At 46.2% G+C, this 14,348-nt stretch overlaps 2 long non-coding RNA genes across 2 annotated transcripts in view; one reads left to right on the top strand and one right to left on the bottom strand.

Moving 5' to 3' along the window:
* LOC146442419 (uncharacterized) overlaps positions 1–14,348 on the bottom strand; it is a 125,116-nt gene that overhangs the window by 49,465 nt on the left and 61,303 nt on the right. The window lies entirely within an intron of this gene.
* LOC146442421 (uncharacterized) lies at positions 7,999–13,187 on the top strand. The gene is made up of 2 exons (XR_014850259.1): positions 7,999–8,271; positions 10,652–13,187. It is a non-coding gene; the product is annotated as an uncharacterized LOC146442421 (long non-coding RNA).

Here is a 14,348-nt window from a genome sequence, read left to right as displayed (position 1 = left end):
TGCACATGTGCACACGAAAAGGTTTCTTGGGCAAGAGCTTGTGCCTGCCACCTTGCAATCACCTACACTGAAGCTCACAACAGCACTGCTGATCAGGGTTTCTCCAAGGAGTGCAAGGCTGAAAACACAGTTCTTTGAGAAACAGGCACGACCGTGCTTGGTTGAACACAAACAATTCCTTTATTTTTATTAATGTAACAATTTCACATCACAGGCATTTTCAGGTTCCCTGTGATTATTTTGTATATCCAGTGCTACACAGTTCACAGGCACAGCCAAAGGCAAGAAGGTTCCTCTAAGGCTGTGATGAGTAGGGATTTCACATGACCCAAGTGGGATGTGTCCACCCAGACATGTGTAGACAGACCTGGGCTTGCTCTGCTTGTGCCCAAAGCTGACTGGGACTCAATCCAGCTTAAGACAAAAGCCACAGAGCCACATTAGTACAGCACTCTGCCCAAGCTCATATGACCAAAGTGGGTGCCCTGGGCAAACACCAACCAGACCTTTGATTTTTCCATCCACAGCAGTTATACAAGAATGAAAGGGTTATAAATCACCAACAGCACAGAAAAATCCTAATAACCATAACTAGTAACTATTAAAAGGAACAGATTAAAGTGAACAAGTGTGCTACTCTGCCCTGTATGAATGGTGGATTTCAAGCCATCTGGTCCTTGGGGAACAATGTCCCATATTGTATGGGTCTGTGCAAAGTAACACAAAAAATGCAACTCTGTTGTCAGAAGGCTTAAATTTCTTTGATAGGATCCCACATCTTCATAAAACAAAAATATTTAGGAACTCACAAGGTGAAAAAGGCTTGGAAAACCAGATAGAAGGTGCATAACGAAAGGAAATCCACTCTTGGGTGGAAAGAGCTGTTAAAAATCCAATCAACCAATCCCCCACCAACATCAGTGACCTCACTGGTACGGTTTGTGAGGAACAGTTTATTCAACAAAAAGGAAACTGTTCAGAAGGAAGAAAGTGAGTTGAAATTTAGCCAATACAAAGATAAACATGGATCTAAAAAGAAAGGCTTTAACATCCCGAATGATCATCAAAAGGCACCTCCAATAACCAGTGTGTCATACAGGTGGGAAAACAACATTCCCTGCATCACCAGTGTCCTCATGTACAGATGGCACCTGGAAGTGCCCTATAACCCATCCAAAGAGCCACCAGGTTCAACCACATTTAGCTTGAATGCATCAGTGAACACATGAGAACAAAGCATATTTCTACATGTGCATGGGTGACAAGACAACCATATACTGAAATAAAAGGAGCTGATGGTCTGCCAGGCTTTTCCTTTCTATTGAAATAAAATTTGACTCTATGCCATGATTATCTGCAGAGGGCTTAAGTTACTTTCAAGATAGCTTAGAGGGGAAAGAAATCAATGACCATCTATCTATACCTCAGCGCTTTCAGGACTCTCAAAGCAGTTGACCTTTTTGGAGAGAGAAAAAGGTCCACTAAACTTTTTTATCTTTTAAGTGATGTGGATGCAGCCTTGATGGATGAAGTGGACTGGGTTGAAAGCTCCACAATGTGCTCAAGTCTTGCACTTCATCACTGCCAAAGACCAGGTAACCTTCCCTCACTCCCTGAAGCCACTGCTGGCCCTGGTGCTCACCAAACTCCTCCAGATGCTAACACAGTTCACTGACCAGCAGAAAGCTCACCAGTACAGACACAAGCTCACTTTCCATCAGCACAGTGAGCTGTGGGTCATCAGTGACAGAGCAAAAGCAAGGGCTGAGGAGGGCTGGAGAAAAGAACAGTGCCAACTCCATTAGTGACAGGAATGGGCACAACCCAGCACAACCCAGCACAGCTCAGCACAGCTCAGCACAGCCCAGCACAACCAGCACAGCCCAGCACAGCCCAGCACAACCAGCACAGCCCAGCACAGCTCAGCCCAGCCCAGCCCAGCCCAGCCCAGCTCAGCCCAGCACAACCAGCACAGCCCAGCACAGCTCAGCACAGCCCAGCACAACCAGCACAGCCCAGCACAGCTCAGCACAACCCAGCACAGCTCCGCACAGCCCAGCACACAGCCAACAAGTAGCAAAAGAGAGAAGGGGACAAAAAGGAGGAGGAAGGGAAGATGATAACAAATAAAACACTCATTTTGTTTTGGGGAAACTGCCCATAATTAAAACCCCAAAGCAAACACAAACTTGGCAGCTGGAGAGAACAGTGCTGGGATCTGTTTTGGATTTCCCTGGTGTTTATCAGTGTGTCTGGCAGGACATTTGTTAAGCAGCTCATCCTAAGGGAAGTTCCTCTGATTTTCCTTAAAAATTCCAAGCTGCTTCAAACAAACCAAAACTATTCTCAGGTATTGCCCATACCCAGGTTCCTGGGACAGATAAACACATTTATTTTATCTCTGAACAGAAGTTCTGCCACTCCTGACCTCTGTGTGAAGAAACCAACTAAGGGAAAGGAGGACACCTGCTTAGTCCAGAAGAAGATAATCAGAATATGCACATGAGGCTTTGAAAAATGCACAAAACACTCAGGTGGAAAGAAAAATAAGTGAACAGCGAGGAAAGCTGCTCTTGTCCCTGGTACTGGCTATGGTACCATGAAGCTCTGGCTGTTCCTGGAGGTACCTGCAGCTGGCAACTCCTGCCTTACAACCTGTCTGTGCCCCACGCTGGGCTTTCTCTTCTGTTCATTGAAATAGACATTAAAACACCCTTTTAAAAGTGATTTGCTAGAAAAAGCTCTGACAGATTTGAGCTGTGGCTCCGACACTGCTCTGTCAATCCAAGTTAGAGATGCTGCCTCCTGATTCATATCCAAAAGAGGTTCCACCTGCACAAGGTGATGCTCAGGTTTCAGAGGACTCTTCTGGCTGTCTCCATACAGGGTGGGAAACACACCCCATGAAGAAGGCTTGCACTGAGAAGGGCATTCCTGGAATTAGAGTGGGTATCTATCATCACTGCTATCCCTATCCCTTAGGATATTGCTGAGGGAAGTCAGCATGGTAGGACAAGGCTGATGTGCTGCACAGAGGTCCATGATACTCCTGCCCAGATGTGTCAGCTGCAGCACTGGGAAATGGAAAGCCATCTGGGAGGAGGAGAGGGGAGAGCTTGCACAGAGAGGAAAGGTACAGCAAGTGGGAAATTTGGACCTATTCCCAGTTTCCAAAGGAGAGGGTTCAGCTAGATGAAGTACATGTTTCCCCTGCAGAGATTCCCCAAACTCCCAGCCTCTGCTGCTGATCACCCCAAGGGGCTGCCACATCGATGCTCAGCACTGCAGTGCTGTGACAGGCAGCAATGCTTGGGGCTTACATGCATGTCCTAAGTCCCTGCACCCATCACCAAGTAGTCTGCTGGGCATTCCACTGCAAAAGTATCCAAATGACCCATGTGCCATAAAAATAGCTGATATTGGTATTCGTACCCCTCTAATCAGCTTTTAATTGCCAAGGTAAAACAGGACAGATGCTCAACAGGAGTCGTGCTTGAAAGCATCAGAGTTTACATAGCCTTTTCTGTGGAAATCTTCCTTTTTTCAGCAAGTATCTTTGAAATCAAAAGCAGCCTGTGGGAAGGCTCAGGAAAACCTGAAATAACAGCAATGATTCAACTAGCATGCACTGCTCAACACAGCAAAGGCAAAAGCACTGAAACTCAAAGTTAATGGCACACCTCAGAGGTTTGTAAGTAAACAAGAAGTTAAAGAAGCACAAAGCAGAAAGACTCAAAATTATCAAAAGAGATAGGCAGGAAATAGAAGGAGAAATGGAGAGAAGGTGAATCTTCCCTGATCACACCAGCTTTTTCTAAGGGGACTTGGGTACCATTTCAGCAACTTCCTTCACACAACAACACTATTTCATGAATGCATTCAAGCACACTGGCACAGCCCTGCCACCACTAAAACCTTTTATAAACTCCCTGTTTTACCACACTAAATACCAGAAGTTTATGGGCAAACCTGGCAGGCTCCTGCCCAGAGGGCAGCAGGCTCAGTACTTCATCCAGGGAGCTCTGGCAGATGCTCTGGCTGTGGGTCACTATCCTGACTTCAGACTCTTGGAGAGACATCAGCTGGTGTAAGTGGAGTGTTGTAAAAAAAGCTGAGCTCATCCAGGGAAGATGAAGCCCTTTTCAGTCTGCAAAGTCTCCTACCACATATTTTTACATCACAGTCGAGCATGGGGAGGAACCCAGGCACAGGCCTGGAGCACCAGCTTTTGTATCTTCTGTGGCTGAGCATCGTGGGGAATGAGCAACAGCCCCAGCAGCCTGTTACACAACACCAGGTTGTTAATGTTTTTAACTAAAATGGTAAAAATAGGGGCAGGGGGGAGGGTGGATTCACTGCAAACTAGGGTATCAACCAGCCACAAAGAAGGTACACTATAGCTGCCTCCTCCACACCATACAGTACCGCAGTATCATGCCAAAATCACAAAGTTGGATTAGTGATGAACTCTCTATAGAGGTCAGTGAAGGAGTGGGAGGAGGTGCTTCAGGCACCTGCAGACTGTGGTGCAGCCCATGGAGAACCATAGGGGAACAGAGATCCACCTGCAACCCATGGAGGAGACCCACACCAGTGCTGGTGGATGATTGAAAGGGCTGTGAACCTGAGCTGGAGCTGGCTCCTGACAGGAACCTGAGGACTCATGGAGAGAAGAGTTCACACTAGAGCATGTTTCCTGGTAGGATTTGTGACCCTCTAGGGGACCCATGCTGGAACAGCATGTTCCTGAAGGACTGCACCCCATGGAAGTGTGACCCACACTGCAGCAGTTCGTGACTAGCTGCAGCCCGTGGGACGGACTCACGCTGGAGAAGTTCATGGAGGACTGCCTCCGATGGGAGGGACCCTAAGCTGGAGCTTGCAGCTCCCTGAGCAGCAGCAGACACAACCTGTGATGAACTGACTGCAAACCCCCATTCCTGTCTCCCTCTGTTGCCTGGGGGGGGAAGGAGGCAGAGCCTGGGAAGGAGGAATGGGTGGGTGGAAGGTCTTTATAAGATTCATTTTACTTCTCATTATCCTGCTCTGATTTTGGTTGGTGTATTTTCACTGGTAATAAATTCAGTTAATTTCCCCAAGTCGAGTCTGTTTTGCCCATGACAGTAATCAGTTTATGATCTCTACCTGCCTTTATCTCAACTCACAAACCTTTTGTTACTATTTTCTCACCCTTCTCCTGCTGCAGAGAAGAGTGACAGAGTGGCTTTTGGCATCCAGACAGGGTCAACCCACCACAATAATGAAGGCTGGATGGGAGACCCTAAGTTCTTCATCAAGGCACCCAAGTACCTCTGTGACAGCTGTGTCACTTCATTTGCCCAACATGCAGCACTGGCTGGGGGCATCTGAACTGCATCTCTGCAGCATCCAAGCTGGGATGGATGAGCTCTCCTTGGCTCTATCCACTCAGAAAACAGCTCTGATCTAGCAAAACATATCAGTCAAAAGTTTGGCCCAGGACTCTACTTTTTGACCACAGGCTTCTTTCTTTCTTTCTCTCCCAAAACAGAAGCAAAAAGGCAGGGGTTAAGTCCAGCCTGAGATGCTGAGTCCCTGCAGATGGGCAGAGTGAGACAGGAGGAGGAGGAGCCTTTCCCTGATACACCTGAACCTGGAGAGAATCTCCTGCTCTGCTGCACTCCTGCTACTTCTCTCAACAACTTTATTCACCAGCTGCAAGTAAAGCTCCACAGGGATTGTCAGCACTGATTCAGAGCCTGTGAGGTATTTCCACATGATTTGATTTTTTACTGGCTGTGTATTTCTGGCTAAGTCAACAAATCCAGTCATTGCTGTTACACATTGTCCTCAGTCTGACATCTATTTTTTGCTCATGGTAAAAGAAACTGCAGTTCTTTCTGATTAACTCCACAGAAATGCCTATTACTAAGACAGGAGTCTGAAAGTTGGCTTGAACTAATCAGCAAATTGTTTTAAAACAATAAGGTTTTGAGGACGTACATCCTCTGGTATCCAAAATGCAATTCTCAGGGGTTTATTCTCATCTAATGTTATTTTTTGTCTTACCGTCCCCATCAGGTTAATTCCAGACAGGACAGAAACATCATCAAACCCAGCCAGCCTATGGTGGTATAACCCAAAATAGCACAATTACTTTCCACAACAGGCTTCTCTACAGAAGCAACATATCCTGTTCCAGTCTTGGCTCTCTACAGGCCTTGTGATTCTGTTTTGAGGGAAAGAAGTCCACAAAGAAGCTGCATGAGTTAGTGGAAACCCCAGAAGTGCATCCTGCAAAAGGCAGTAGAGATGACCCTCAAGGTGACTGCACTAGTGCAATGCTTTGCCATAGAAATATAGAATCATAAATGTCCTGAGCTCAAAGGGACCCACAAGGACTATCAACTCCTGGCCCTGCACAGGACAACTCCAGGCATCACACCATGTGCCTGAGAGCTTTGTTCAAACACTTCCTGAGCTCTGGTAGGCTTGGTGCTGTGACCAGTTCCCCAGGGAGCCTCTTCCAGTGCTCAAACACCCTCTGGATGAAGAATCTTTTCATAATAAGCAACCAACCCTTTCCTCCCGCTGCTCAGACTGAGCTTCATGCCATTCTCTCAAGTCCTATCACTGCTCACCGGAGAGAAGAGATCAGTGCCTGTCCCTCTGCTTCTTCAAACTTGCAGCAGGCTTGCCCAGCTGGCCAGGCACCACTGTTTGCTGGTGGTTCAGTGCAGGACAACTCACCCTTAAAATAAGATTAATAGGTTTCAGCAAGTAAGCACAGACTACCTGACAGAGGGACACAAAAACGCCCTAAGAAAGACTTACAGCACATAAAAAAGGCCAAGGCTGTCAAGCCAAAGGGTTGCACAGTGCCCTTTCGTACACCATTCCCCCAAGTCTGACAACAGAAGAATATGAGGCTGCAGCTTGGCTTTCACAGGAGCACAGTGCCTGTGCTGATGGTTTCATGTTGGCTCAGGGTCAGTACAGCTTCTCAGTTGGAAAACAGCCCTGAAGGACTCAACACAAAGCACCGTGACTCTCTTCTCCTCTCCCTGTTGTCAAAGCATCACTTGAAGCAAGAGCCTGAAAATGTGTTACCTGGGAAAGCAAAGCAGCCACATTAGGGAGCGAGAGCACAAAGCACACCGTGACATTTACAAGTGAGCTTGAGCTCACTCATTTGTATTTCAAAGGCCAGGTTGACACAAGATATTTTTCTTGTTCTACCTTTGGCTGTGAAGGGAATAATATACAATTTTGAGTGCTGCTGCCACTGTGTCAGCTTTCCTGCAGAGTCAGATACAACAATATTCAGCCTGCTTTGCTTGGAGAACATAAGGACCAATCTTGGGAAATCCCCCTTTGGCTGATACAAACAAAACCAATTCCAGGAGGCTTGCTCATGGTCCACACAGTCACCAACCCATCCTAAACTTCCTATAGCTCGAGTGAATGAATATTAAGCTAATCGTGTTGAATGTCTCCCCTCCTTCAGTAACTTCACATTATGAAAGTTTTCCATCTTCAGAGCTCTCACTGACTGATGGTGACGCTGAGTGACAAAACAGGCTCAACAGTTTAATGCCTTTGTGGCCTCTATCACGCTGTAAGGTGTCCTCCTTTGCAGGAAACTAGTATTTCTGATCCCACCACCAACAGCAACCCCACCAGCACTGAACAGGCACAGCCCACCTGGTGACAAGCCACAGTGCTCCTTAGACCAAGACCTGCCTCTCCAGCCCAGAAACCCAGTGCAATACTGAGTAGAAATCCAGTTTACAGTCTTCCCTGCTATGCCAGACCCACCAAGACCCTTGCTGGAGGTCTTACCCTGGCATAATACCTGTCTCAGCTGACAACCATGAAACTGGCAGCCAAAGTAGACAGTGCATTTACCTGCAATAATTTCAACCTCACATCCTCCTAGTAAACGCCAACCATCTCAAAGGAGCAACCCATCCTCCCCACTTTTCACATCACATATTTTATCCCTCTGTTTTCAGGTCATCAGTCCAGGAACTCCAGAGCTTCTTGGAAACCTTTACCTGCCTACAACAAAGCCCATCACAATTCAGCTGGGCAAACATGTAGAACTGACAAAGTCACAATGGGTCAGGCCTCCATGCCCTTGGCAGATACCATCAGGACTATGTGGAGGCCTTAGAGAGATGACATCGTAACAAAGACCATGAATGTCCAAGCAACAGAGATCACCCTCTTCTAAGCAGGACCAAAAGATGGGAATATTAAGTGGGCATTTTGCTCCACTGGTTCCATCTGGTCAGAGCTGACCACTAAGTTTCATTCTTCCTCCATGACTGGATGCCACAGTTAACTCTGCCTCCTTTCCTGTCCCCAAACATGTTGGCATTGTCACAGTCCTTCTACCCAGTTTTTGGATTCATGCATGTGACCCAAGCAGGCACACCAGGAAAGCAAAATAGCAAAGCAAGGTGTTCATGAAACTACGGAGGAATCAATTTGCCCAATTAATGATCTTCATATCCAAATCAGAATTTTCCTTTCAAACCTTCCATCCAGTGCTGTTTCTCACACCAATCTTCTCCACTCACCCACGCACTCCACCTCTGCCCTGGCTGCTGTCTCCAACCTTCATCCATGCCCATGGCAATCTAGTCATAGTCCAACATGTCTCCCACTCTATTTCAGGGCAGGTTTATCCCCATTTTTAAAGGCATTTTCTCCATATACGTTTTGACCACATTTGTCCTCATTTGCACACATGCAGTTCACAAGCGTGTGTAACTCAGGGATCTAGAGACTTCCACCCACCAGCTCCAAAGTCCCCACATCCCTCACCTGCACTCACCCAAAATTGGGCATCTATAGTTTGTGTCTTCTCCTGCCTGGGTGGAACAATGGCCTTGTTCGGGGATGAAGGGAAGCAGGACAGGTCACAGAGAGACCTCCAATGGACTGGTTGGGCCCAAGATATCCAACCCAAGATCCCACCACAAACTGAGAATTAATTCCTTGTGACAGCACAGACAAGACAAGCTCTATATAAATCACATACAGTAACACACTCACACAGAGCTATACATAAGATATATACACAGTACACACCAAAATAACACAAAGAAGTGTGGATGCCAAAGCAGGATAAAATTAGCATATTAGAGAAGTGGCAAAGTCTTATAGGATAATGGAAAAAAAGGTCTATTTTCAACAGTAATGAACACATTTCAAAAATATTGGATATTCTTGGCTTGGAGCCCTACATACCACAATATACGACAATCACGTCAGATTGAAGAACAAGAAAAATCAGCCAGAAGGTCCATGGGAGATATCCCAAGAAAAACAAGGCTTGCATGCGGTAGGGCGCTGCACCAAATTATTTCCTTGGCATCACAGAATGCACCAGTGTGCTGTCTAGTCCAGCCTGCTGCTGAAATGCAACTTCTTAAAGTCACACAGCCGTTACATAGCAAAAATTAGCATAACCTCAGAAATAGTTTTTCAAAATCTATTCCTTTAAGGTTAGTTCAACATTAACGAGACAAAAAGCAATGCTGGCAGGGAATGCCATCTTTAAGACTTAACCCAGAGAAAGCTGAAATGTCAATAATGTCAAATGCATACAAGCTGGAACCCAATAATACTGTCATTAGCTCAATGACTTCATAACAATCAAGTTACAGTGCAAAATGAGATAGAAAATAAATGAAAATGGGCCAGAAAGTTTTTATCATAATTGGATAACGTGTCCAAGGGCATCGAAGGGGGCACACAAGCATCCTAAGGTCGGGAATCAACCCTGGGAAGACTTTACAGATCCTCTAGAATGGAAAAACTAATAAACACAAGGTAGTACTAATCTGTAATAAAGCCTACTACAATATTAAACAAGAACTAATTAAATTCAAATAAAGGCACTATATATAATGATCAGTAATAAGTGCAAAATGTAATCAAAATCACTGCACTCAAAAATTAAAACCCACTACAAGATGGGGGCAAACAAGGTGCATGTGAAGACACATGTTCTGCTCCATGCTTTATGGACATCAGGACTTTAATGCAATACCTTGGGTAAAATCCCTCTCCAGCACTTTCTGAAGAGAAAACTGTGCCCGAGACACCAACACAGCTCTGAGCATCATTTGCCCAGCTGAACTTACAGCAAAAGGTTTTCCTAACTTTCCCATTCTTTTTGAGGCTGTTTTACTAGATTATTTGGTAATGGGCATGAGGGGTGAGTTGGAGGCAAGGGGTAACTCAATCCCTCTCTCCTTGGAGGAGCTCTGCTGGCAGCTTGAAGTGAGGTGCTGACCTTGGTTACTTCACCCTGTTTTTTTTCCTCCTGCAAGCAACCACAACAGAAACCTCAAGCAAAATTGTCCTAAACTCTCCTGGAGATTTGGAATTCAGTCCAACATGGGTGCTATTTGAACTTCATGGAAGGAACATCTTAAATAAAAAGGTCTGTGGTGGTGTGCAGCAGTAAAATTGATTTTAAAGCCTTAACACACCAGATCATCAGGAGAAATACAAGTACATCCATTAACTCCCAGCATGCTGGCAGTTTCAAAGATGCTCCCATGGCCCAGATCAGTCTGTTATCCCAAATACAAGCATTCATTTGCTGCTGTAGCCAGGAAACAGCTCCAAATTTTATATTTATTCTCTGTTTCAGGGAAACAAGGACTTCATACTAAACTCATTTATATACAAGCAAGAGAGACATCAAGAAACTAGACAGTGGGAATGCTCTCTCCCCAGCCTCAGCTGTCTGGAAATTGGGCATCTAACATAAGCCAAGTGTTCAGAAGCTTTCCACAATCCATAGAGGAACAGCCTGGTCCAAAACACTTTTTTCCCACTCTTCCCACAGAATGTAAGTGGTGTTTACACTGGAAAACCACCTTTTTTTTATTTCACACCCAACCTCACCTGACTCTGAACCACAGCCATTCAGGAGCCGTGAAGTCCACCAAACAGCAGCTCAAACTGGCACAGCTATGCTGCTATATGTCCAAGTGGGACAGCATTTTGGATGCCAAATCATACTTTTGGACATTTCTAGTCCAGCTGTCTGACCTGCCCACGGTCATTTGGGAAGTATGTTGCAACACCAGGACCAGGGTGTTTCACAGTCAGGCTTGAGATCATCCACCTTTTGGAAAATCAGACTGCTTTTAAAGCCTTCATTTGTGCTCTCAGAAAACACACAAAAATTAATCCCAGAACGCATCAAGATTTTTGGAGGGTTTTTTTTAGCAGAACTGTTAAAGAAATACGAAAATTCAATTAAGCAAGATGACACATTTTCCTCCATCATCAAGACCCTTCATGGATAACCCTACATGGTATGGGACTTCCCAGCAATAAAACACAAGGAATGCCCTTTCTGCCACTTCCCACCTGGTTCTGGCTCAACTGCCCAGCAGCCCTGACTGCACCAGAGGCACCATCACAGAAGAGTATGCAGAATGGACTGCAGCCTCATCCAAAACAAGGCATTAGGAATAACATAAAATAGTCAGAACCATCTAATTCACACTCTTTGGGCTATGCCCAGTTAGGAAATCTTCACAGGAAAAGATCATTTGTAAAGCACTATCTATACAGTAAGATCTAATGGCTTAATCCCCATCACAATGTATAGCTGATGCCTGCCCACAGAAGAATGCAATCCAGCAGGGATGGATTCCTGGCATGTCACTACACATACTTAATTAGAAGGAAAATCAGCTCTCCCTGTCATGACCACAAGGAAAGACAAGATGGAAAACCACCACCCATCTCATTCCAAGTCAGCAGCTCCCAGTCTGCCAGCTTGGAGCAAAAGGGGCAACCCTTTCCTCCACAGATGAGCTCCCTTTATTGCTGGTAAAGACCTCTCAGGTCCTCTTTTGTTGGGGAATCCAGTTGACAAATTCAGGCAAACAGACCCTAACAAAAGAGAAAGAAAAAAACCCGCAAACCCATCACATGCAGGCATTTGGCAGTTTGGACCCTGTTTTCCAGCCCAATTTTTAATCCCCCTTTCCATGAGGGTGTATTGGCATCATGCACCCACCAGCCCCATCACTGTGGATCCCTCAAGCCTCTAGGCTCCAGCTTCCATGTCAGCTTCTCCAAGGTGATACTGGTTTGGTTGCAAGTTACACCGGGGATAGCAGTTATGACTCAGGGTTACAGCTAAGAAGCATTACCCCTGTGGGGCACTGGGATGTTAGCAGAATACACCCCAGTTTTAATAACTAACCCTTCTTGACCTCAGCCCCCTTTACTCCGTATTGGTTTCCAATATGCAATTTCGTAATTCAGAAAATGAACACAGCTTTCTTCAAAAGGGCCAAATTTATTAAGCAAAAACATCCACAGAAGGACAACATCTCCCTGAAGAAGACATCTCTGCAGGACATGCTGCAGATCAGACACTCAAGATAAAAATACAGACAATACAAACCACCTCCGAAAGCAGCTTTTTCATGCGTGTGAGTAAACCATCCATACACACCATTAACTTTAGGAGGAAACAGCAGAACCAAACAAATCATTGATGCAAAACCTAGAAAAAAAAACAGAATACACCTAGTTCAACTAAACATATGCAGTCTGCAACTGGTGCCCTCCATGAACACAGGGGCCCCAGAGAATGGCTCAGAATCCCAGAATGGGTAAGGCTGGAAGGGACCACACCTCCATGCACACCATGCAGTTTGCAAAGGACTGTACAGATCCATACTGATGCCGTGCTCTCTCCAGACATAGACGTGTCACCACTGAACGTGGCAAGCTGCCGGCTGGCCCAGACAACCCTTGGAGCTGCTGATGAGAAGCAGCTGGATTTTGAAGAGAAGTCTGCGAGGAGCTGAGGGGAGACCAGACTGAACAATGTCCCAATTACTTTTTTCCAGATTTATAACAATGGCTCTGTGAGGACAGAACTCCTCAAAACCTTTGCTCAAACGCCTGGGAGCCCACAAGGGGAAGGATGGAGCCTGCAGAGAGCACAGGGCTGCCCAGCCTGCTGCTCCCTCCCCACCTTCCTATCCAAGCAGCCGTGTGCACACAAATTACCCCGTGAAGCTGCTTTAAAAAAGCAAAATTATCTGAAACAGGAGACAGCATGAACTGATTTTTATCACCACATCCTGTACATATCAAGTGAAATCAGAAAGGGGGAGGTGCAGTCCACAAAATAAACAAGTAATTAACCCTCACAGTGAAAGAGTCAGCGCCTTGGCTTTGGGGAAGGGGGAGAATGGCAACTGAGGAAGAGCTCATTAACACCGGGAAAATTAGTGAAACTGTCAATAAAATGAAGCGGGTCACCTGCACTACAGGAGAGCACAGGTGAGAGGTGGTGGGAGATCGGCCATCTGCGCTAGGGCTGAGCTGACAACACCCAGCAGACACACGTGCAGGTCCAAATCACAGCAAGAAAATTAGCTTCATTAAAAGCTCAGGGTGGGTGTAAATCCAGCTTGGGTGTAGAACTCGACTGCAGCAGAGTCAGGGCAGGATGGGCAGAACAACAGCTCAGCTCTGCTCCACCCTGCACTCAGCATCGCCAGGCTGGCCATGGAGGGTCCCGAATACACACCAGTTTAGAGCTAAGGCATTGTCACCACTTAAGCAGCCACCTCTAGAGCTGCAGCAACCGGCTGGATTCATGCATTGCTACTGCATCAAATATGAGGCAAAGCACAACCTAAAAGCCCTTCCAGGAGGGTTAAACTAACCAGTCTGATGTGGTACCTGTTTGGCAGCGCTCAGCGGGCTCTGCTCGCCCAATGCTGCTCACACTGCCTTCCTCAAGGAGGGTTCAAGCTGCAATTCACACACCTGTACTGGGATCGGCATTGGCTTAGCTGAACTACTGTGAAACCTGGAGGATATGCATGGCCAACCAGGGGACTCAGCTCCCCTCCAAGACGGCAGAGCCACAGCCCACCCTTTCGTCTCTGTATCTCCTGGCCTCTGGGCTTTGCCTCTTTTCGCCTCTTTGCAAGGTTGTTAGGTTTGACAAAGTTATCTTGTCCTGTTGGACCAAACTGCTTTTTCTCAGGGTTGATCAACTTGTGTCATGCAAATTACCCAGGGTGGAGGTAAACCAAAAAAAGGGGCATTCAGATGGTTCCTTTTATGTTTCACAGATCATTTGCATCCTTATTCTCAGCCTTTAGGGCAACTCTCAGTTGACTGAACACCTGCTTTTAGCTGCCGGGAAGCACATAACAAACCTCCTTCTCCACCCACCCCCAATTCACACCCCTTCCGAGTACTTAACTGGTGTCACTGAGGCTTGCAAAACCCTCCTCACTTCAGCCAGGCTGCTCATTTTATCTTGGTCAAGATAGAGATGACGACATTCTTAGAAT

The sequence above is a fragment of the Lichenostomus cassidix genome, chromosome 2 (assembly GCF_008360975.1).
Source record: "Lichenostomus cassidix isolate B80296 chromosome 2, HeHo_3.0, whole genome shotgun sequence".
Lineage (NCBI taxonomy): Eukaryota > Metazoa > Chordata > Aves > Passeriformes > Meliphagidae > Lichenostomus > Lichenostomus cassidix.
Note: the sequence above shows the minus strand (reverse complement) of the source record. Positions and strands in the feature narration are given on the sequence as shown.